The 26163-nt window shown below is 39.4% G+C and overlaps 2 long non-coding RNA genes across 3 annotated transcripts; one reads left to right on the forward strand and one right to left on the reverse strand.

The window, feature by feature from the left end:
- The first annotated feature begins 127 nt into the window (after positions 1-127).
- On the forward strand, positions 128-23783 carry LOC141545583 (uncharacterized). 2 transcript variants are annotated; one of them, XR_012483079.1, is made up of 5 exons: positions 128-688; positions 20640-20763; positions 22046-22206; positions 23467-23588; positions 23670-23783. It is a non-coding gene; the product is annotated as an uncharacterized LOC141545583 (long non-coding RNA). The 2 variants fall into 2 exon arrangements; XR_012483078.1 differs by lacking the exon at positions 20640-20763 and adding an exon at positions 879-1002 and having other exon boundaries at positions 161-688.
- LOC141545582 (uncharacterized) lies at positions 21628-25956 on the reverse strand. Its single transcript, XR_012483077.1, has 3 exons — positions 25934-25956; positions 22882-22989; positions 21628-22196 (listed from the first exon to the last, which is right to left on the reverse strand). It is a non-coding gene; the product is annotated as an uncharacterized LOC141545582 (long non-coding RNA).
- Between the last annotated feature and the right edge of the window lie 207 nt (positions 25957-26163).

Raw genomic sequence — 26163 nt, forward strand, 5'->3', positions numbered from 1 at the left:
AGTAATCCTAACAATACCAGGTGAGCACTATCCTCATCTGATAAGCATTTGCTTTGCTTACCTTCTCCATGGAGACCTCATTGTGTCATGCCCATTGTGACACGCCTGAGAACACCCAAGGTTTTCTGACTTAAAGGTGAGGTTCTCTCCCCAACAACCCAGTTGGATCCTGACAGCCAAGGGAGTAGTATGTGAATAGAAGAATGGATGAGTGGACAAATAGACTAATAGACTAGATACATAGATAAGTGCTGATAGATAGATGGGATAGATAGGGTAAACAAATAGATCCAATAGATACACTCGATGCATAGTTAAATAGATAATGATGGGTAGATAAGTGAAAAGATAGATTTATAGTAGAAAAGTTTATAGGTAGAAAAGATATTTATAGGAAAAAAAAGTGATTTATAGTTAGAAAGGAGATTTATATGAAAAAAGCGATACATAGGTAGAAAAGAGATATATAGCTAAAAAAGTGATTTAGAAGAAGAAACGAGATTTATAGGTAGAAAAGAGATTTATAGGCAGAAGAGAATGAATAGCTGCCTTAAATTATACATAGATAATGAAGGAGTCAATGGAGGGTTAGGTAAATCAGTAAATAAATTACTGGAGAGAGAGATCCATTTGGGCCCTCATCAGCATGATACCAAGGGCTGCTGTCATAGATTGAGACTGCCTTCACGTCAGTATTTTATTCTTCAATATTATAGAAGCTAAAATGGTTGCTTTCTATCTGGCTTGGGAAATTGTTGACTTCTCTTTCTTCCCCTCTTCCCCCACGCCCCCCCAAAATTGCATTTTGTGGATGGTTATTCTAGTAGATCAATTGGACACATATCTTTCACTTATGCTGTAACATTTTACCTTTTCAGGCATCCTATAAGCCACTGCTGAAGCAGAGGAGATACTGAACCAGTTGTGACCAGATGCTGGCGATATTGAACGCATCTTAAGCCTCGGGATCGACTTAAAACGGGATTTAACCTGTTCATGAAGGTAAAGCATCTACATAGAGATAATGTACCTGCAGCTTCCCTCCTGCAGTCAGTGTTAATAGGAGATCAAGGTAGGGCCTGGTTGCTGACTAGCCCTATATATATACTAGAAGTACAAATAATCTGGGAAATAGAGAGCCTACACTTGAAAGCAAACAAACAAACAAAAGCAAATTCTTTTAGTTCGGAAACTATTTTCTTTTTCCTCATCCTATGGCTGGTTCCCAGAAAAAAGATGACTTGCTCATATTAGAGGTTTCATAAATGCTTGTTAAATTAAATTACATATAGATGAAGACTTTTTCTAAAATTATAGGCAGCTGGCTGGTTCAGTGGATAACACTGTTGGACCTCCCTTGAATCAGCAACTGATTTCAAACACCAGCTGTAGGACTCTGGGCAAGTCACTTAATCTGTGTTTGCCTCAATTTCCTCCTCTTTAAAATGGGAATGATACAATCATGTTTGCTCCACAGAGGATAAGCCTCTGAGAACTATTTGTTTTCAAGTAGAGTCACAACATCGTGGATTTTGAGCCGTGAGGAATATTTCAGGGTTTCTACTTCCATATTTTACAGAGAAAGGCACTGAGACTCAAGGAGGTTTAGTATAGTTAATATATTGTTCAAGCACATACAAGTTTTAAATGGCAGAGACAAGATTCAAACAGATCCTGTTAATACTATCGTGTTACCTCTAAGTGTTCATTATATATGGGTGTATGGGTGTGCATATATGTTTGTGTGTATTTCCATACTCCAATCTTCTAACCTATAACTAAACATATTAACTCTTAAAAAAAAAAAGTGGTGGGATGGGGTAGGGGAAAGACACTGTAATAAAGTAACATTAAACAAGTGGTATTTTGCTCTGCTGTTTATTTCTTACTTTCATGACTTTATATTATCACTTTAAACTCCCTGAGCCTCCTTTTCCTCACATGTTAAATGAGAGAGTTGAGCTCCATGACCACTAGGAAACTCCATTTCCAGTTGTAAAATTGTGATTCCACAGCTGAAAATCTAGCAACATTGTGTCCTAATGTAAGATCTGTACTTTATCATTAATGAGTCATACATTTTCTCTTGGATTTTATATAGTTCATTTGTAGCAACATTAACCTGGCATTCCCTTCTGAGGGCTGACCCCATCCTTGTTGTGGTGACTGTTAGAGGTGGACCGCCCTCATCCCGGTGACCATCCACTCCAGATCCTCTTTGTGGTTGGTGGGGTGACGATATCAGAAGCCAAAATGTTGAAAGATCTCATTTCTTCCCTGAAGCCTGGAACACAGGTACCGAACCCGAAATAACAGGACATGCATCTCCCTGGCCCAAGGATGGGAGAGTCTGGCTGTTCCCACAAGACTTGGTCTGAGCCTTAGGGGTAGCATTTGAGGAGATGATCTATAGAATTCGGGAGATGGTGAAGCACTGTGTAAAGGTCAGATAATTCTCTTACTACTACTATTATTACTTGTACTCTTACCCCTATTATTATTACTACTATTTCTACTATTACTCCTCTTCCTACTCCTATTAGTATTACTCCTATGATTACTACTATTACTCTTCCACCAACTACTACAATTACTGCCACTCTTATTACTGTTATTATTCCTTGTAGATCTCTTCCTCCTGCTACTAGTACTATCATTGCTCCTATTCCTATTCATACTCCTTTTACTACCACTACTACTATTATTTCTACTACCACTTTTATTATTACTATTACTACTACTACTACTCCTCCTACTCCTACTCCTACTCCTACTATAGTGTAACTCCTATTCCTATCATCATTACTGTTGCTATTACTACTACTTCTACTACTATTATTCCTACTCCTATTCCTGTTACTACTCATACTACTCCTACTTCTTCTACTCCTCCACCTCCTACTACTAAAACTACTCCTTGGTCCCTACTATTACTATAATTACTACTAGCACTACCACTAGTACTACTACTACCACTACTACTACTACCACTACTACTACTACTACTACTACTACTACTACTACTACTACTACTACTATTGCTACTCTTACTTCTATTACTATTATTACTCCTACTGTGAGTACTGTTAAATTTTTCTAGTGCCATGACCAATTTCTTCTCCTAGAAGGGAGCCGACAACTTAACTATTACAACACCAGAAAGGGTGAAAGTGAGATTGTACAGCTGATAGAGGGCAGGGGCTTCAAGGCAGGAAGACTTAGAGTTCCAATTTTTCTTCCAAAACTTACTATATATTTTGACCTTAAACAAGTCATTTTACATCTGCTCTCAGTTTGCTCAATAGTGAAACGTTGTTTACAATAATCTCTATTGCCTAAGTTGTTGTGAGAGTCAAATGAGATTATAATTATAAAATAGTACAAATGCCAGCAAGTTATCATTATTTTTTATTGATTTTTGATTATAGCACATTTTTTTTGACAGTACACTGGCATATTTTTCTTTACAACATTATCCCTTGTACTCCTTTCTGTTCTGAATTATTCCCGTACTTCCCCACTAGGCCCTCCCATAGACGGCAGGCATTGCCATACATATTTAAATATCTTATAGTATATTCTTGGTACAATATATATGTGCAGAACCAAATTTTATTGTTGTTGTTATTGCAAAGGAAGAATTGTATTCGGAAGGTAAAAATAATCTGTGAAGAAAAATAAAAAGCAAACAAACAAAATGCTCTCACTTTACATATCCCAGTGTTCAGGTTCTGGGTGTAGCTGATTCTCTCCATCATTGATCAAGTGGACTTGTATTAGCTATTGTCTATGTTGAAGATATCCACTTCCATTCGAACACAACCTCATACAGTATCATTGTTGAAGTGTATAATGATCTCCTAGTTCTGCTCGTTTGACTCAGCATCAGTTGATGTAAGTCTCTCCAAGCCTCTCTGTTTTCCTCCTGTTGGTCATTTCTTACAGAACAAGAATATTGCATAACATTCTTATACCACAATTTACCCAACCATTCTCCAATTGATGGACATCCGTTCATTGTCCAGTTTCTAGCCACTACAAAAAGTGCTGCCACAAACATTTTGGCACATACAGGTCCTTTCCCCTTCTTTAGGATTTCCTTGGGATATAAGCCCCGTAGTAGCACTGCTGGGTCAACGGATTGGCAGATTTTGATAACTTTTGGGGCATAATTCCAGATTGCTCTCCAGAATGGTTGGATTCTTTCACAACTCCACCAGCATGGCATCATTTTCTCAATTTTCTCACAGCCCCTCCAACATTCATCATTATTTGTTCCTGTCATCTTAACGAATGTGACAGGTGTGTAGTGGTATCTCACACTTGTGATTTGGAACTTGTGAGTGGAAATAGTTTTAATTTCATCATCTGAAAATTGTCCATATCCTTTCACCCTTTTTCAATTTGAGAATGGCTTGTTTTCTTATAAATTAGCATCAATTCTCTCTATATCTTGGAAGTGAGGCCTTTCTCAGAACCTTTAACTGTAAAAATGTTTTCCTAATTGGTTACTTCCCTTCTAATCTTCCTGGCATTAGTTTTCCCCCCCTGTGATAACTTTTTAATTTGATGTAACCTAAATTTTCTATTTTGTGATCAATAATGATCTCTAGGTCTCCTTTGGTCACATAATCCTTCCTCCTCCACAAGTCTGAGAGGTAAACTATCCTATGTTCCTCTAATTTATTTATGACCTCGTTCTTTATGCCTAAATCATGGACCCATTTTGATCTTAAGTGTGGGTCCATGCCTAGTTTCTCCCATACTAATTTCCAGTTTTCCCAGTTGTTTTTGTCAAATAATGAATTCTTATGGCAAAAGTTGGGATCTCTGGGTTTGTCAAACACTAGATTGCTATTTTTATTCACCTATCTTGCCCTGTGAACCTATCCTACTCCAATGAACAACTAGTCTATTTCTTAAGCAATACCAAATGGTTTTGGTGACTGTTGCTTTATAATATAGTTCTATATCAGGTACAGCTAGACAGCTAGACCACCTTCATTTTTGTTTTCATTACTTACCTTGAAATTCTTGAACTTCTGTTGTTCCATATGAATCCTGTTGTTATTTTTTCTAGGTCTTTAAAGAAGTTCCTTGGAAGTCAGATTGGTATAGCACTAAATAAATAGATTAGTTTAGGGAGTATTGTCATCTTCATTATATTCTCTCGGCCTATCCAAAAGCACTGAACGTCTTTCTAATTATTTAAATCTGACTTCATTTTTGTGCCAAGTGTTTCGTAATTTTGCTCCTGACTTTCCTTTGTTAGATATATTCCCAAATATTTTGTACTATCGACAGTTATTTTGAATGGAATTTCTCTTTGTATCTCTTGCTGTTGGATTGTGTTGGTAAGGTATAAAAATGCTGAGGATTTCTGTGGATTTATTTTGTATCCTGCAATTTTGCTAAAGTTCTGAATTGTTTATAATAGCTTTTTTAGCAGAGTCTTTGGGGTTCTCTAAGTATACCATAATGTCATCTGCAAAGATTGATAGTTTTATTTCCTCATTTCCTACTCTTAATTTTTGAATCTCTTTCTCGGCTCTTTTTGCCGAGGCTAGCGTTTGTAGTACTATATTGAATAGTAATGGTGATAGTGGGAAACCTTGTTTCACTCCTTATCTTACAGGGAAAAGTTCCTAAGATATTTGCTGACGGTTTTAAATATAGGTTCCTTATCATTTTAAGGAATAGTTCATTTATTCCTATACTCTCAAGTCTTTTTTTGTAGGAATGGATGTTGGATTTGATCAAATGCTTTTTCTGCATCTATTGAGAAGATCATATGGTTTTTAGTAATTTGATTATTAATATGGACAATTATACTAATAGTTTTCCCAATATTAAACCAACCCAGCACTGCTGGTATAAATCCTGCTTGATCGTAGTGTATTATCCTGGGGATGATTCTCTGAAGTCTTTTTGCTAATATCTTATTTAAGATTTTAGCATCAATATTCAAGAAGGAAAATGGTCTTTAGTTTTCTTTCTCTGTTTACAATCTACCTGGTTTTAGGTATCAGTACCATGTCTGGGGCATAAAAGGAATTTGGTAGGCCTCCTTCAATTCATTTTTTTTTCAAATAGTTTATATAGTATTAGAGTTAGTTGTTCTTTAAATGTTTGGTAGAATTCATATGTCAATCCATCTCTTCCTGAGGATTTTTTCTTAGGGTGTTGGTTGATAAATTGTTCTATTTCTTTTTCCGAAATGGGACTATTTAGACTTCTTACTTCTTCCTCTGTTAATCTGCGCAAGTTATATTTCCTCCACAAGTCTGAGAGATAAACTATCCTTTGTTCCTCTAATTTATTTATGATCTCATTCTTTATTCCTAACTCATGGACCCATTTTGATCTTTTCTCCCTATTTGCTGTTAAGTGTGGGTCCATGCCTAGTTTCTACCATAATAATTTCCAGTTTTCCCAGCAGTTTCTGTCAAATAATGAATACGTATTCCAAAATCTGGGATCTTTGGGTTTGTCAAAAACTAGATTGCTATTTTTATTCAATATCTTGCCCTGTGAAGCTAACCTATTCCACTGATCAACTAGTCTATTTATTAGCCAACACCCAATGGTTTTGGTGACTGCTGCTTTATAATATACTTTAGATCAGGTACAGCTAGGCTACCTTCATTTGATTATTTTTTTTTCTCATTACTTCCCTTGCAATTCTCAACCTTTTGTTCTTTCCTATGAATGTTGTTGTTATTTTTTCTAGGTCATTAAAATAGTTTCTGATTGGTGTAGCACTAAATAAATAGATTAATTTAGAGAGTATTGTCATCTTGATAATATTCGCTCTGCTTATCCAAGAGCACTGAATGTCTTTCCAATTATTTAAATCTGACTTCATTTTTGTGGCAAGTGTTTTGTAATTTTTCTCATATAATTCCTGACTATTCTTTGGTAGATGGATTCCCAAATACTTTATACTCTCAACATTTGTTTGGAATGGAATTTCTCTTTGTATCTCTTGCTGTTGGATTGTGTTGGTAATATGTAAAAATGCTGAGGATTTAGGTGGATTTATTTTGTATCTTGAAACTTTGCTAAAGTTCTGAATTAATTCTAATAGCTTTTTAGCAGAGTCTTAGGGGTTCTCTAAGTATACCATCATGTCATCTGCAAAGAGTGATAGTTTGATTTCCTCATTAGCTACTCTAATTCCTGGAATCTCTCTGAGCTCTTATTGCCCAGGCTAGCATTTCTAATACAATATGGAATAGTAATGGTGATAGTGAGCAACCGTTGTTTCACTCCTTATCTTACTGGGAAAGGTTCCAGTGTATCACCATTACATATGATGTTTACTGACAGTTTTAAATATATAATCATGATTTTAAGGAATAGTCCATTTATTCCTGTACTCTCAAAGGTTTGTAGTAGGAATGGATGTTGGATTTTATGAAATGCTTTTTCTTCATCTATTGAGATGATCATATGGTTTTTGTTAATTTGGTTATTGATATAGTTGATTATACAAATAGTGTTCCTAATATTGAACCAGCCCTGCATTCCTGGTATAAATCCCACTTGGCCATAGTTTATCATCCTGGGGAGGGTTTTCTGTAGTCTTTTGGATAATATTTTATTTAAGATTTTAGCATCATTAGGGAGATTGGTCTATAATTTTGTTTCTCTGTTTTCAGCCTACCTGGTTTAGGTATCAGTACCATGTCTGTGTCATAAAAGGAATTTGGTAGGACTCCTTCAATCCCTATTTTTTCAAATAGTTTCTATAACATTGGAGTTGTTTTTTAAATTTTTGGTAGAATTCACATGTAAATCCATCTGGTGCTGGGGATTATTTTTTCTTAGGGAGTTGGTTAATAGCTTCTTCTATTGCTTTTTCTGAAATGGGACTATTCAGACTATTTCCTTCTTCCTCTGTTAGTCTGGGCAAGCTTATTTTTGAAGGTATTCTTCCACTTCATTTAAGTTATCGAATTTATTGCCGTAAAGTTGGGCAAAGTAGCTCCTAACTATTGTTCTAATTTCCTCTTCATTAGGGGTGAGTTCTCCCTTTTCATTTTTAAGACTAACAATTTTTGTTTCAAATACAGACAACTACAGGCACACAGTAGTAGACAGAGTCTAAAGTCGAGTCCTGACTTCTTTTAATCATCTTTTCTTTCTTAACTTTTTTGGATCATGGACTTTTTTGACTTACTGCTGAATGCCTCTTCTAGGAATAGACGTTTTTAAATGCTTAAAACAAAGGAACAGGATAACGAGGGAATCACTATTACTGAAATGCTGTTTTAAAATGTTTTTTTCTCAATAGTATTTTATTTTTTCCAAATACAGGTAAAGACAGTTTTCGACATTCATTATTAAAATTAGTTTTGAAAATAAACGTGATATATCCCAGGTTGAGAACCTGTGCACTAGGAACTTGGAATTTTCCCCCTCTCTCCACTCCTGGAAATGTCTCCATTCTTTATGAGGACACTCTGTTCCAAGCTGAAGTTGCTCTGAATTCCTTGGGAAACTGAAGGAGGAATAGACCTGGCTGAGTCTCCCCAGGCCTACTCCTTGGTTACTTGAACTGTGGTTCTGTGAGGAACCCATACAGAACTATCAGCCTCCACCTTGGAGCTGGTGAAGAAACAGTTCTATTTCTGTGGGCAATGCCAGAGGCACTTGTTGCTTCTCTGTTGCCAATTACTTCTTTAAAAGCCTGGGTGTATTTATTAATACAGACAGAATAATTTCTCATAGATCCACCGAATGCACTTCCTGGGATGTAAGGCACACACAGACAAACAAAGGGAGGCCTTGCATCCCACAGCACCAAGCTCTAATCCCTCTTAGTCTGCAAACTCAAAAATTCCATTACTCAGGACAATCATGAAGCATAAAAGAATGGTCAATAATTGTAGGGAGTCACCCTGGCACCCTTTAAGGAGGGTATCTGCAAACAGCTTAGAGCCCCTTCCTCAACCTGGAAGGCTCTAAATCTTACCCATGCTCACTGATCAGAGAAGGAGCTCCCCGGCTGCCGGGATACTAGCATGGGAAGGCGCTGAGTGCTTTTCCTTCATTGTGCATTGCTTACCAGGAGATGTAGCCGCTCCAGTGTTCATGGCACACTCTTGGGCTTCACGGGGCAGAGACAGGTTACTGAGGGGAGGGGTAAGTTGGAGGTCTGAGCCAGTGAGGCAATGGTAATGTTCTTGGGTTTTAGTCACCAAGCATTCATCAAATGCCCAGTGCAGCAGACAGATCCCAGGCCTGAAGCCAGATGTGGCCTCAGGCTCACTGGCCTTGTCACCAAGGGAGAGGGGGCCCAGCTAGCTCATTTTTGAAAGGGGGAAAAAAAGAATACCTCCACTTCCAGGTTTGAGAGGAGGATCCAATTGGGATACATGCAAAGTTTAGCAGACATCCTGGCCTGTTCCTAGCCTTGGATTTAAATTGGTTGGATTTATTCAGGGAACTCGGCTGCTTGACGATTGGAACACATCGTTTTATTTCATTGAAAAGGGTCTTTACCCTACAATTTCTCAAAGCAAATGCTTCTGTTTAATGTGAGCTTCAATCTCTTCCCCCAGTTGTTGCAACATTAGATTTATTGGTGTATTAAGCAGATGTTGTTCTCAGGGCATGTTGCTCGTGACCTCTTCCAGACTTACTATCCTATGGATCTAACATGATAACCTTGGCCTAAGATTGGATGTGTCTTGTACGGACAACCCTGGCCTAATTAACAAAAGGATCCAAGATCTGCAGTGTTCAAATTGTCCAAGATGAAAGGTACCTGATGAAGAGGTCCGGGGACATAAACTTGGCCCTAGGCTCCATCCCAAGAGCAATATGTGGGCTTGGCTCCCTTTCCCGCTGGCTGCTTCTACTCATGTCCCCAGATTCTGGTCCCTGTGTCTTTTGTGACTGTATCATTCCTTTGGTAGTCCACCTCATCCATCAGGCCTTAGACTACTCAATAAGCAAAGCACAATTAAACAAGGAGCAAACATATATTACATATACTTACTAGGGGTCAGATATTACACTAGACCCTGGAGACATAAAGATAAAAACAAAATGGTCTTGCCCTCAAAGTTTATATATTATTGCGGAAAATGATGTCAACAAAAAAAAAGTAGGAAGAAAATCATTGCATAAGCAAGATAATTGCATAAATATTTTCATATACATTGGATTTATCCTATATTTTCACATATATAACATGTAATGACTGGTCATCTAGGGAAGGAGGTGGAAGGAAGGAGGGGGAATGTTGGAACATGAGGTTTCGCAAGGCTCAGTGTTGTAAACTTGCCCCTTCATATGTTTTCTACATAAAGAGGTTTCCTAAAAAATATTGTTAAAAGAAAACTTCCGCATAAAGCCTGAGCACAATCCTCATCAGATGAGCAGTTGACTTGCTTACCTTGGCCATGGAGACCTCATTGTGTCATGCCCATTGTGACACGCCTGAGAACACCCAAGGTTTTCTGACTTAAAGGTGATGTTCTCTCCCCAACCACCCAGTTGGATCCTGACAGCAAAGGGAGTAGTACGTGAATAGAAGAATGGATGAGTGGACTAATAGACTGATAGACTAGATACATAGATTATTGGTGATGGATGGATGGGATAGAGAAGATAAACAAATAGATTGAATAGATACACTTAATGCATAGTTAAAAAGATAATGATGGATAGATAAGTGAAAAGATAGATTTATAGTAGAAAAGTTTATAGGTAGAAAAGTGATTTATAGGTAGAAAAGAAATTTTTAGATTAAAAAAAGGGATTTAGAAGTAGAAAAGAGATTTATAGGCAGAAGAGAATGAATAGCTGGATTAAAATATACATACACCCCCCCCCAAAATATTGCAGTTTGTGGATGGTTTTTCCAGTATATGAAATGGACACATATCTTTCACTTATGCTGTAACATTTTACCTTTTCAGGCAACCTATAAGCCAATACTGAAGCAAAGGATATACTGAAGTCAGAGTGACCAGATTCTGGCGATATTGCTACGATGTACTTAAAATGGGATTTAGATTGTTGTTGGGGAGTTTTGATCTACACTTTGGAGTTTATTGCACTGGTGGGGGGAAGGGAAGAGATGATGTTTCTGAGTTTGATTGTTGGGGAGTTTTGATATCTATACTTTGGAGTTTATTGTACTGGTGGGCAGAAGGGGAGAGATGATGTTTCTGAGTTTGATGTGGTTTTAAAAATAAAAAATGTTTTTTTTTTTTTTTTTCTGTTTCCAAAAGTGTCAAATTGTCATTCTTTCAGCTCCCACATGATTAGTGATATTTCCCAGTTTCTTCTGTACTATCTGGTGATTACATTTGCCAGCTCGTTAATCCTAAAGAAATACTTCTTGGCAAACTTATTGGGTAAACTACCTTTTTCCCTTATTTCCAGCTAGCCCATACTGCTGATGGGTAAAGCTATGGGCTAAGCTGGCTATCCTATCTGGGTTTGGGAATAAGAGAGGCAGGCAGATTTGTTCTTCTTTGAGATTGTGAAAAAACTGTAAGTAGGACCTTTGCCATCAGAGGCTGGGGACCATCTGAAAGTCTGGGAACAAAGAGGTAGTGAGGGTTAACAAGCAGCAGGGCTGTTGTGTTCTAGCCAGAGAAGTTCCAGAGAAGCTCGGAACTGGCCCTGCTGAAGTCTTTTGGATCTTCCTGGAGGAGCAGAGCAGCCATTCTCCACCAGGAGGGCAATTCAGAATGACAAGGGACTGGCTTAGAGATTTGCATCCAGGTGCTTCCCCTAAGCTCTAGGGGAAGGCTGAGCCAGAAAATAATTGGTGTCCCCACAGGCTTGTGCTAGAGCCCCCCATTCCCCCTTTGAAGTTTCTTCTGCCTGACTTGTGCTCATTATAATCTATATGAGTGAAATGTCAAACTTCTGTTTCTGAAAATAACCTTTCTACAGAAGCTGGGAACCTAAATCCCCTGGATGAAGAAGAGGGATAGTAAGAGTGCTAGAAAAGCAAATGGGTGCTCTGGAGACAGCAAGATTGGAGATGGGAAAACCCCATCTGATTTGATTCCATAGATAGTGGCAAACGTCAGGTTAGCCACAAAGGATGTTTGCACTGATTGATAAAGCTGGAACAATACCTCTTGGGAATTGATGTACAGGCCCTGGCAAGAAAATGAAACCAAACTAACTCCCAAGCAGGATGCAGCCTTAATTGGCTGAAGGACCCCAGAAGACCCTGGACAAGCCAGTCAAGCCGGCTTCCAGAGCTAGTCCTTAGCTTGGCCTTGGGAATCCTCCCAGGGGGTGGAAGAGGAGGAGGTCTGGATTGCTCTCTGACAGCACCTTCTCATCCTCCATCTTGGGCTTTCCACTTCTGGGCTTGGGCTTGGAGGGTCTCATCTACAGAAAACCACCTTCTTGAGGGCAAGAACTGTTGGAGTTTTTCCTTGGTAGCTCTGCCATTTTTCCACTTCGAATCACTTCCGATTTACCAATATTTATTAAGGAAACAAGCATTTATTAAACTCTTTTGTACTAAGCACTGTGCTAAGCACTTTACACATATTCTCTCCTTAACATCACTGGGAGGTAGGTGCTAACTGAGGCAACAGGTCAGCAAAATAGAGGCGAGATTGAAACAGATCTTGTCTTGTACAGACAACCCTGGCCTAATTAACAAGGGGATTCTAGATCTGCAGCGTTCAATGGGGTGTTTTCCAAATTCTACATGATGAAAGGTACCTGATGAAGCGGTCTGGGGCCTTAACCGTGGCCCTAGCTCCTTCTGCTTTTCAGCCAAACCCTAGGCTCCATCCCAAGAGCAATATGTGGGCTTGGCTCCCTTTCCCGCTGGCGCTTCTATTCATGTCCCCAGTTTCTGGTCCCTGTGTCTTTTGTGACCATATCATTCATCTGGTAGCTCACCTCATCCATCTTCCTTAGACTACTCAATCAGCAAAGCTCAATTAAACAAGGAGCAAACATACATTACATACTTACTAGGGGTCATATATTTCACTAGACCCTGGAGACATAAAGGTAAAAACAAAATGGTCTTGCCCGCAAAGTTTATATTCTATTGGGGAAAATGATGTCAACAAAAAGAACTAGGAAGAAAATCTATGCATAAGCAAGATAATTGTACAAATATTTTTACATACATTGGATTAAGCATATATTTTCACATATTTAACATGTAATTACCTGTCATCTAGGGGAAGAGGTGGAAGGAAAGAGGGGAAAAGTTGGAAGAGAAGGTTTTGCAAGGGTCAGTGTTAAAAACTTACCCCTTCATATGTTTTGTAAATAAAAAGCTTTCCTCAAATAATTTTTTAAAAGAAAAAACTCCATAATACCATGTAGCGTGTTGTCGTCTCCAGAAGCTGCTGGATCACTCTCTGGGAAGAGATCTGCTGTGTCTACTCACATCTCTCAGACAGATTCTTCTTCCTGTAGTGAACTGTTGTCTCCAGGTAGTTGCTGTTAACTCTTGTCCAGAGAAGTGACTCCCCTTCCTGCAGAGAGCTGCATCAAGCCAGACTTAGTGCAGAGTCTTCTCCTTGAATCCTGGCTCTGAATCTCTTCCAGCTCTTATCCTTCTCCAGGCAGACTGACTTTCCAGGCCCACTGTTGCCTCTTTTATCCTCCCAGAGAAAGGGCGTGGCATAATGCAAGGGCTTCTGGGAAGAACCACTTTAGCCAATGAGCTTGCTCCTTCTATCAAGGCATCCTGAGTTCTCACCTTGTAATTGTCTAGACAACCTGAATTCTCACCTTGTCACTGTCCAGACAACGTGAGTTCTCACCTAGTAATCCTAACATCTCCCCCTTTCTTTTGATTTAGAACATAGGACAGTCATGACCTTGAAACCTAAAGCCATCAATATGGGAAGTATTACAGATAATTACATAAATTACATAAGCACATAGTAACATAGTAACATAACACATGCTAGAAGTATATAACATAATCAAATAATCATAAATTGAAAATTTATAAATGTCCATAAATCCATTGTCCATTAGTCTCATCTTGTGTGAGGAAGTCCAATGATTCCTGCTGGTTTTAAACTTCTTTAACAGTCTTTTTATTAGCCATGCTCTTTCGGTGTAAGATGTTTCTTAGATCTTCTCCTTTATTTTGAGGTCTTTCTCTTTTTCTGTCTCTCTCTGATGGACAAGGCGAATATGACTCGTTGGCACCCATCTGATTCCTTCTCCTGCTGAAGAAATACAAGCAAACCCTCTCCCCCAGGCAGTTAACCTACCTGGTCCCTTCCATTCACCACTTTCTGGATCTCTCCACATCACCTGGCGATTATCTAAGGACAGTGGAGCTGCTCGCACTGGACACTGCCCTTCTGGTGGGTTATAAAACCTGTCTGCCGCAGCCAGTGCATCTTTGTCAAAAATTAGAAAATTAATGGTATAGAGAACTAAATTTAGAAGTTCTCTAGGGTTACCTGTGGCTCCCCCTTTCTTTTGTTTTTGGAGGAGTGTCTTAATATCTCTGTTTCTTCTCTCTACTCTTGCCTGCCCTTGAGGATTAAAGGGTATGCCCGTGGTATGTAAAATCTTATACTGTGCACAAAAGTGTGTAAAATGTTTGGACGTATATGCAGGTCCATTGTCTGTTTTTATTGCTTGTGGCACACCCATAATTGCAAATGCTTGTATAAGGAATTCAGTGACCACTCGGGCTGTCTCTTTTGCTGCTGGCACTGCAAATGTGAATCCTGAAAAGGTGTCTACCACGACATGGATAAAAGATAGACGACCAAAAGATTTATAATGGGTCACATCCATTTGCCAGATTTCATTGGGTCTCAAACCACGAGGATTCTTCACTGGAGGGAGTGTAGGAGCATGGCAAGGAAGACAAGCTGTACAGCTTTTTACTATGCTCCTAGCTTCCTCTCTTGTGATTCCAAATTGTAAACGTAAAGCTCGAGCAGCCTGATGATATTTAGAATGAGATTCTTGTGCTTCCTGAAATAAAGGACTACTGGCTAACATCGTTAGAAGGCTATCTGCCTTTGAATTTCCAACAAAAATGGGACCTGGAAGTCCACTATGTGAGTGGACATGCAAGATATAAATCTTGCCTGGATGTTTTCTCACTTGCTCTTGAAGTTCCTTAAAGAGCTGATAAATATTAGAGGCTGCAAATTTTATTTGGGCTGTGGCAATTCTTTGTACTACACCTACAGAATAAGCTGAATCAGTAATTATATTTACGTCTCCTGGGTAATAAGTAAGAGCTAGCATGATAGCAAATAATTCATTCTGTTGAGTGGATTGAAAAGGAGTCCTGATTACTCTCTTTATGGTTAAATCATGAGAGTATACAGCACAAATATTTTCTTTGGAGGCGTCTGTAAAGATTGTTGGTCCTTTAAGAGGAACCTTGGAAACCTTTTCTTCAAAGATCCATCGCCAATTATGTAGTAGCCGGGTAATCTTTAATGGAGATCCATGTGCAAAATTTGGAGCGGTGGCCAATAAAATTTGCCATTCTGGGATGGTCTCACAGCATACATTAATTTGTGCGTTAGTATAGAATGTGTATATTTTTTCAGGACTTATTCCAGATAATTGTGTTACTCTCTTAATAGCCTTTAATAAAATCCTAGCCACAAGCACTGGGTAAGGTGTAAGGCTTTGTTCTGGTTGTGCTGGGAGGTTCATTCACTCAATCACTCTGTCTCCTTGATGAAGGACTGCTGTGGGTGCCTCTTTTGTAGCAAAAACTGATATTTCCAAGGGTTTTTGAGTGACTCTTTCAACCACATTTTGTGCTTCTTTTGTAAGCTGGCGTGGTGAATTTAAAGCACTGTCTCCCCTTAAAATGTCATATAGAGGTTGTAGTTGATTGGTAGTTAAGCCTAACACTGGACGCATCCATTGGATATCTCCTATTGATTTTTGAAAGTCATTTAAGGTGTTCAACTTCTCTGTTCTTAAAGAAAGCTTTTGTACTGTGAGTGTCTTAGGATATACTTGATATCCTAAATATTGAAAAGGAGCCTGTCTTTGAATTTTTTCTGTAGCTATATGCAGTTTGTAGTACTTTAATGTTTCCATGGTCCTTTGTAGACATGCTTCTAACATTTGTTCCTCAGGTACACATCCCAAAATATCATCCATATAATGTAACAATACTACTTTTGGAAAGGCTTTTCTTACTGGAGCAAGAGCAGCAGCAACATACATTTGGCACATAGTAGGGCTGTTTTTCATTCCCTGTGGCAAAACTGTCCATTCATATCTTTTATAAGGCTCAGCCAAATTAACACTAGGCACTGAAAAAGCACATCTTTTCATACCCTCCTTATCTAGAGGGATAGAATAGAAACAATCCTTAATGTCTATAACCCATAGAGGCCATTCTCTTGGCAACTGAGTAGGAGATGGAAGTCCAGGCTGAAGAGTTCCCATAGTTTCCATCTGTTCATTTACTCTTCTTAGATCAGTTAACATCCTCCATTTTCCAGATTTCTTTTTCACCACAAATACTAGGGAATTCCAAGGACTTAGAGAAGGCCGCAAGTGTCCTTGGTCAAGTTGTTCTTGCACTATGTCTAATAAGGCCTGAATTTTATCACTTCTTAAGGGCCACTGTTCTACCCACACTGGTGAATCAGTCTTCCACTGAATAGGAACTGGTGAAAGTGCAGGTAGGCCTTCAACAGCAGCCCTGCCTAAAAAGCTGAAGTGCTTATTTGTAATCCTATCTGCTGTAAAATGTCTCTTCCCCACAGATTGATGGGGATTTTTTCAACCACAAAAGGAGTAAAAGCTCCTGTTTCTCCTTCAAATACCTATCTCAAAGGCCTAGCACTAACTTCTGGGGCTATTGATCCTCCCACCCCAGACATATAGCAGACATGTCTGCTTTAATCTTTGGCCAGTGACCGGGCCAATTGGCACCTCTAATAACTGTACGATCTGCACCCGTGTCTACCGATCCTTCAAATGGTATTCCGTTTATATAAATAGTAAGCATAGGTCGGTCAGCTGTCACAGCTGCTGTCCAATATATTCCTGGATTTTGTTCATTGGAGTCAAAATCTAGGCGACTATCACGAGGTTGCTTATTAGGGGTACGTAACAATATGCCTGATGCTACTACTTCTCCTGGTTGATAAATCACACGTTGTCTGCCTGTGTTAGTGACTGGGATATTAGATACACGTTCTCCAGTTTCCCACATCAGTGTATGGATGGACACTGTTTTGTAGGCACTCTCAGAAGGTGAAATGGTCAAGCCTACTGTGCCTGGAGGCAAAGGATCCATAGGCTCAACAGGAACAGATTTCACTTCTCCAGGGAGTATCTCGGTAGTCTCTACTGCACACAAGTCTATTTTTCCTAATTTCAATCCCTTTCTTCCATCTGATTGCCTTTTGGCTGATTGATCATGTCTTAAAATTCTCTGGATGTAACCTCGGCTGCCATCATGCCCCACTTCGGGGGCTGAAGCTGGGCCCCACCTGTCATTTCCCTGTGTCAATCTACATTCGGAGGCCCAGTGGAGGCCCTTGTGACATTTTGGACATGGAGTTTTAGGTCTTCTCTCACCCTGTCTTCTCACTGTATCTCCATATCTACACTGAGCTCTTAGATGCCCAATTTTTCCACATTGAAAACATCGCCGAGTTTCTCTAGAAGGCCCTTGCCAGGAGGGACCCTGTCTTTCCACGCTCATCATTGTCCGGGTGTAAAAAGCATTTGTTCCCACTGTAGCACAGCGTCTTATGATCTCCTCTAAAGGAGCATCTTTGTCTAATCCCCATATAATTCTTTTGCAAATCTCATTGGCATTTTCCTTAGCCAGATGTCTGGTCATTATTTCTGTAGCTGAATTTTCTCCAATAGTTCTTTTGACAGCAGTTTGCAAATGTCCCACAAAATCTGCAAAAGGTTCATTGGGACCTTGCTGTATTTTAGTGAAAGCCTCTCCACGATCTTTCTGTCCAGGAAGGACACCCCAAGCTTTTATTGCAGCCTTAGCAATTTGCTCATATATTGTCATGGTATAATTAATCTGTTCTGAATTCTCTCCATAACAACCTTCACCAGCCAAGTGCTCAAAAGTGAATTGTGTGTTAACTCCTATTTCCAAATTGCATCTGACTTGAATTTTACATAATTCATGAAATTCCACAAGCCATAATAAATTTTCTCCAGGTTCCAGGCATGTCCTTGCTATGGATTTCCAATCATTTGGGGTTAGGACTTCATAAGACAAACCATCTAGTAACATTTTAACATAAGCTGATGTAGCCCCATAAAGGGTACAACCTTTTTTCAAATCTTTAATTTTATTCAAATCTAAAGGTGCATATCTTCTCCTTTTTTGACCTACAGAGTCAATATTTTCAATCACAGGATATGCATGTATAAAATCACTTATATCCTGTCCTTCTCTCTTAGCTTTAACCAATGCTTTTTCTAATCTTGTCATAGGCTTAGGCTGCTTCACAGGCAATTCTGTTTGTGTTTCTGCCTCTTCCCCTCCTTCTTCCTCCACCTCTGAAGGTGGGGTGGATGTGGGCCTGCCAATAATCTGTTCTCTAGGCAGGGTTGAAGCTTCTTCAAGAGAATCATACCATAATTCCTCATTTAAATCCTCTTGCTCTAAGGCAAGATCTTGATCTTTCCTTTTTTCCTCACACTTCCTCCTCTGTTCCTTTTTAAAACTTTTCCTTCTCCAACAACTTGCTTGATAGTTTAAGGTTAATTGAACTATGTTGTAGATATAAAATACTTCTGCAGAAATTGAACGAGGCCCATTTTTTGCATAAAATTCTTTCATTTCAAATCCCACTAGCTTCCATTTATCTACATCTATCTTTTCTTCCTCTAAGAACCAAGGGGATGTGCGTCTTAATGCAGCCAAGAGTTTAGCAATCTGTACCCATGTTACAAGTAAACTCTGCTCCTCAATTATCTTGATTATACTCTCTATAGTACCACTCCTGAATGGGGGTGGAGCTGAGGTTGCTTCTGGGGCTGGGGATGAGTCGGCTGAGGTCCAGGGATTGAATATAGCTAACATCTGCCCCATTTCAGCTATAAGAGATTCCTGGTTTAGCCCTTAACAAGTTAAGTTCCTTATTTATCTATTAGCACGCTCACTTAATCTTTAACAAAGTTTCCTCGTTACTCACAGTTCTGGCTCAGAGAGACTGAGATCTGGATGGGAGGCTTTTCCACTGGAATCAGGACCGTGTCTGTCCCTGTTCGGGCGCCAAATTGCGAAGGTCTGGTCTAGCTCCTCTTGTCAGGATAAGCAAAAGTCCTTGCCCCACGTGTGGATGCCAAATGTAGCGTGCTGTCGTCTCCAGAAGCTGCTGGATCGCTCTCTGGGAAGAGATCTGCTGTGTCTACTCAAATCTCTCAGACAGATTCTTCTTCCTGTAGTGAACTGTTGTCTCCAGGGAGTTGCTGTTAACTCTTGTCCAGAGAAGTGACTTCCCTTCCTGCAGAGAGCTGCATCAAGCCAGATGTAGTGCAGAGTCTTCTCCTTGAATCCTGGCTCTGAATCTCCTGCAGCTCTTATCCTTCTCCAGGCAGACTGACTTTCCAGGCCCACTGTTGCCTCCTTTATCCTCCCAGAGAATGGGCGTGGGATAATGCAAGGGCTTCAGGGAAGAACCACTTCAGCCAATGAGTTTGCTCCTTCTATCAAGTAAACCTGAGTTCTCACCTTGTAATTGTCCAGACAACCTGAATTCTCACCTTGTCACTGTCCAGACAACGTGAGTTCTCACCTAGTAATCCTAACAATACCAAGTGAGCACTACCCTCATCTGATGAGCATTTGCTTTGCTTACCTTCTCCATGGAGACCTCATTGTGTCATGCCCATTGTGACACGCCTGAGAACACCCAAGGTTTTCTGACTTAAAGGGGATGTTCTCTCCCCAACAACCCAGTTGGATCCTGACAGCCAAGGGGGTAGTATGTGAATAGAAGAATAGATGAGTGGACAAATAGACTAATAGACTAGATACATAGATAAGTGCTGATAGATAGATGGGATAGATAGGGTAAACAAATAGATTCAATAGATACACTTGATGCATAGTTAAATAGATAATGATGGGTAGATAAGTGAAAAGATAGATTTATAGTAGAAAAGTTTATAGCTATCAAAGATATTTATAGGAAAAAAAGTGATTTATAGTTAGAAAAGAGATTTATATGAAAAAAGCGATACATAGGTAGAAAAGAGATATATATAGTTAAAAAAGTGATTTAGGAGAAGAAACGAGATTTATAGGTAGAAAAGAGATTTATAGGCAGAAGAGAATGAATAGCTGCCTTAAATTATACATAAATAATGAAGGAGTCAATGGAGGGTTAGGTAAATCAGTAAATAAATTACTGGAGAGAGAGATCCATTTGGGCCCTCATCAGCATGATACCAAGGGCTGCTGTCATAGATTGAGACTGCCTTCACGTCAGTATTAAACTATTATATTTTATTCTTCAATATTATAGAAGCTAAAATGGTTGCTTTCTATCTGGCTTGGGAAATTGTTGACTTCTCTTTCTTCCCCTCTTCCCCCACGCCCCCCCAAAATTGCATTTTGTGGATGGTTATTCTAGTAGATCAATTGGACACATATCTTTCACTTATGCTGTAACATTTTACCTTTTCAGGCATCCTATAAGCCACTGCTGAAGCAGAGGAGATACTGAACCAGTTGTGACCAGATGCTGGCGATATTGAACGCATCTTAAGCCACGGGATCGACTTAAAACGGGATTTAACCTGTTCATGAAGGTAAAGCATTTACATAGAGATAATGTACCTGCAGCTTCCCTCCTGCAGTCAGTGTTAATAGGAGATCAAGGTAGGGCCTGGTTGCTGACTAGCCCTATATATAAACTAGAAGTACAAATAATCTGGGAAATAGAGAGCCTACACTTAAAAGCAAACAAACAAACAAAAGCAAATTCTTTTAGTTCGGAAACTATTTTCTTTTTCCTCATCCTATGGCTGGTTCCCAGAAAAAAGATGACTTGCTCATATTAGAGGTTTCATAAATGCTTGTTAAATTCAATTACATATAGATGAAGACTTTTTCTAAAATTATAGGCAGCTGGCTGGTTCAGTGGATAACACTGTTGGACCTCCCTTGAATCAGCAACTGATTTCAAACACCAGCTGTAGGACTCTGGGCAAGTCACTTAATCTGTGTTTGCCTCAATTTCCTCCTCTGTAAATTGGGAATGATACAATCATGTTTGCTCCACAGAGGATAAGCCTCTGAGAACTATTTGTTTTCAAGTAGAGTCACAGCATCGTGGATTTTGAGCTGGCAGCAATATTTCAGGGTTTCTACTTCCATATTTTACAAAGAAAGTCACTGAGACACAAGGAGGTTTAGTATAGTTAATATATTGTTCAAGCGCATACAAGATGTAAATGGCAGAGACAAGATTCAAACAGATCCTGTTAATACTATCGTGTTACCTCTAAGTGTTCATTATATATGGGTGTATGGGTGTCCATATATGTGTGTGTATATTTCCATACTCCAATCTTCTAACCTATAACTAAACATATTTACTCTTTAAAAAAAAAAAAGTGGTGGGATGGGGTAGGGGAAAGACACTGTAATAAAGTAACATTAAACAAGTGGTATTTTGCTCTGCTGTTTATTTCTTACTTTCATGACTTTATATTATCACTTTAAACTCCCTGAGCCTCAGTTTCCTCACATGTTAAATGAGATAGTTGAGCTCCATGACCACTAGGAAACTACATTTCCAGTTCTAAAATTGTGATTCCACAGTGAAAATCTAGCAACATTGTGTCCTAATGTAAGATCTGTATTTGATCATTAATGAGTCATATATTTTCTCTTGGATTTTATATAGTTCATTTGTAGCAACATTAACCTGGCATTCCCTTCTGAGGGCTGACCCCATCCTTGTTGTAGTGACTGTTAGAGGTGGGCCGCCCTCATCCCGGTGACCATCCACTCCAGATCCTCTTTGTGGTTGGTGGGGTGACAATATCAGAAGCCAAAATGTTGAAAGATCTCGTTTCTTCCCTGAAGCCTGGAACACAGGTACCGAACCCGAAATAACAGGACATGCATCTCCCTGGCCCAAGGATGGGAGAGTCTGGCTGTTCCCACAAGACTTGGTCTGAGCCTTAGGGGTAGCATTTGAGGAGATGATCTATAGAATTCGGGAGATGGTGAAGCACTGTGTAAAGGTCAGATAATTCTCTTACTACTACCATTATTACTTGTACTCTTACCCCTATTATTATTACTACTATTTCTACTATTACTCCTCTTCCTACTCCTATTAGTATTACTCCTACGATTACTACTATTACTCTTCCACCAACTACTACAATTACTGCCACTCTTATTATTGTTATTATTCCTTCTAGATCTCTTCCTCCTGCTACTAGTACTATCATTGCTCCTATTACTATTAATACTCCTTTTACTACCACTACTACTATTATTTCTACTACCACTTTTACTATTTCTATTACTCCTACTAGTACTGCTACTCCTACTCCTACTCCTACTAGTGTCACTCCTATTCCTATCATTATTACTGTTGCTATTACTACTTCTTCTACTACTATTATTCCTACTCCTATTATTATTAATACTACTACCATTACTATTACTTTTATCATTACTACTCTTTTTACTACTTCTATCACTACTTTTATTCCTCTTCCTATTACTGTTACTACTCATACTACTCCTACTTCTTCTACGCCTCCACCTCCTACTACTGCCACTACTCCTTTGTCCGGAAGTCCATATGTTTTCTAAATAAAGAGGTTTCCTAAAAAATATTGTTAAAAGAAGACTTGCGCATAAAGCCTGAGCACAATCCTCATCAGATGAGCAGTTGACTTGCTTACCTTGGCCATGGAGACCTCATTGTGTGATGCTCATTGTGACATGCCGGAGAACACCCAAAGTTTTCTGACTTCAAGGTGATGTTCTCTTCCCAACAACCCAGTTGGATCCTGACAGGAAAAGGGAGTAGTATGTGAATAGAAGAATGCATGAGTGGACTAATAGACTGATAGACTAGATACATAGATTCCTGGTGATGGATGAATGGGATAGAGAAGATAAACAAATAGATTGAATAGATACACTTAATGCATAGTTAAAAAGATAATGATGGATAGATAAGTGAAAAGATAGATTTATAGTAGAAAAGTTTATAGGTAGAAAAGTGATTTATAGGAAGAAAAGTGATTTATAGGTAGCAAACAGCTCTATAGGAAGAAAAGCCATTTATAGGTAGAAAAGAGATTTTTAGATTAAAAAAAGGGATTTAGAAGTAGAAAAGAGATTTATAGGCAGAAGAGAATGAATAGCTGGATTAAAATATACATACAAGCCCCACCCAAAATATTGCAGTTTGTGGATGGTTTTTCCAGTATATCAAATGGACACATATCTTTCACTTATGCTTTAACATTTTATCTTTTCAGGCAACCTATAAGCCAGTACTGAAGCAAAGGAGATACTGAAGCCAGAGTGACCAGATTCTGGCGATATTGAAAACATGTCTTTGGAAATCTACTTGAAACGGGATTTAGATTGTTGTTGGGGAGTTTTGATCTATACTTTGGAGTTTATTGCACTGGTGGGGGGAAGGGGAGAGAGGATGTTTCTGAGTTTGATTGTTGGGGAGTTTTGATATCTATACTTTGGAGTTTATTGTACTGGTGGGGGGAAGGGGAGAGATGATGTTTCTGAGTTTGATGTGTTTTTAAAAATAAAAAATGTTTTTTTTCTGTTTCCAAAAGTTTCAAGTTGTCATTCTTTCAGCTCCCACATGATTAGTGATATTTCCCAGTTTCTTCTTTACTATCTGATGATTATATTTGCCAGCTGGTTAATCCTAAAGAAATACTTGTTGGCAAACTTATTGGGTAAACAACATTTTTCCCTTATTTGCAGCTAGCCCATACTGCTGATGGGTAAAGCTGGCTATCCTATCTGGGTTTGGGAATAAGAGAGGGAGGCAGATTTGTTCTTCTTTGAGATTGTGAAAAAACTGTAAGCAGGCCCTTTGCCATCAGAGGCTGGGGACCGTCTGAAAATCTGGGAGCAAAGAGGTAGTGGGGGTTAACAAGCAGCAGGGCTGTTGTGTTCTAGCCAGAGAAGTTCCAGAGAAGCTCGGAACTGGCCCTGCTGAAGTCTTTTGGATCTTCCTGGAGGAGCAGAGCAGCCATTCTACACCAGAAGGGCAATTCAGAATGACAAGGGACTGGCTTAGAGATTTGCATCCAGGTGCTTCCCCTCACTCTAGGGGAAGGCTGAGCCAGAAAATAATTGGTGTCCCCACAGGCTTGTGCTAGAGCCCCCCATTCCCCCTTTGAAGTTTCTTCTGCCTGACTTGTGCTCATTATAATCTATATGACTGAAATGTCAAACTTCTGTTTCTGAAAATCTAACCTTTCTTCAGAAGCTGGGAACCTAAATCCCCTGGATGAAGAAGGGGGATAGTAAGAGTGCTAGAAAAGCAAATGGGTGCTCTGGAGACGGCAAGATTGGAGATGGGAAAACCCCGTCTGATTTGATTCCATAGATAGTGGCAAACGTCAGGTTAGCCACAAAAGATGTTTGCACTGATTGATAAAGCTGGAACAATACCTCTTGGGAATTGATGTACAGGCTCTGGCAAGAAAATGAAACCAAACTAACTCCCAAGCAGGATGCAGCCTTAATTGGCTGAAGGGCCCCAGAAGACCCTGGACAAGCCAGTCAAGCCGGCTTCCAGAGCTAGTCCTTAGCTTGGCCTTGGGAATCCTCCCAGGGGGTGGAAGAGGAGGAGGTCTGGATTGCTCTCTGACAGCACCTTCTCATCCTCCATCTTGGGCTTTCCACTTCTGGGCTTGGGCTTGGAGGGTCTCATCTACAGAAAACCACCTTCTTGAGGGCAAGAACTGTTGGAGTTTTTCCTTGGTAGCTCTGCCATTTTTCCACTTCGAATCACTTCCGATTTACCAATATTTATTAAGGAAACAAGCATTTATTAAACTCCTATGTACCAAGCACTGTGCTAAGCACTTTACACATATTCTCTCCTGAACATCACTGGGAGGTAGGTGCTAATATCCACTCTCTCAGTTAAAGAAACTGAGGCAACAGGTCAGCAAAATAGAGGCGAGATTGAAACAGATCTTGTCTTGTACAGACAACCCTGGCCTAATTAACAAGGGGATTCTAGATCTGCAGCGTTCAATGGGGTGTTTTCCAAATTCTACATGATGAAAGGTACCGGATGAAGCGGTCTGGGGTCTTAACCGTGGCCCTAGCTCCTTCTGCTTTGCAGCCAAACCCTAGGCTCCATCCCAAGAGCAATATGTGGGCTTGGCTCCCTTTCCCGCTGGTGCTTCTACTCATGTCCCCAGTTTCTGGTCCCTGTGTCCTTTGTGACCATATCATTCATCTGGTAGCCCACCTCATCCATCTTCCTTAGACTACTCAATCAGCAAAGCTCAATTAAACAAGGAGCAAACATCTATTACATACTTACTAGGGGTCGTATATTTCACTAGACCCTGGAGACATAAAGGTAAAAACAAAATGGTCTTGCCCGCAAAGTTTATATTCTATTGGGGAAAATGATGTCAACAAAAAGAACTAGGAAGACAATCTATGCATAAGCAAGATAATTGTATAAATATTTTTACATACATTGGATTAAGCATATATTTTCATATATTTAACATGTGAATCCCCTGTCATCTTCCCTGTCATCTAGGGGAAGAGGTGGAAGGAAGGAGGGGAAAAGTTGGAAGAGAAGGTTTTGCAAGGGTCAGTGTTAAAAACTTACCCCTTCATATGTTTTGTAAATAAAAAGCTTTCCTCAAACAATTTTTAAAAAGAAAAAAAACCCACATACCAGGTGAGCACTACCCTCATCTGATGAGCATTTGCTTTGCTTACCTTCTCCATGGAGACCTCATTGTGTCATGCCCATTGTGACACGCCTGAGAACACCCAAGGTTTTCTGACTTAAAGGGGATGTTCTCTCCCCAACAACCAAGTTGGATCCTGACAGCCAAGGGAGTAGTATGTGAATAGAAGAATAGATGAGTGGACAAATAGACTAATAGACTAGATACATAGATAAGTGCTGATAGATAGATGGGATAGATAGGGTAAACAAATAGATT

This window comes from Sminthopsis crassicaudata, chromosome 6, assembly GCF_048593235.1.
Source record: "Sminthopsis crassicaudata isolate SCR6 chromosome 6, ASM4859323v1, whole genome shotgun sequence".
NCBI classification, from domain to species: domain Eukaryota; kingdom Metazoa; phylum Chordata; class Mammalia; order Dasyuromorphia; family Dasyuridae; genus Sminthopsis; species Sminthopsis crassicaudata.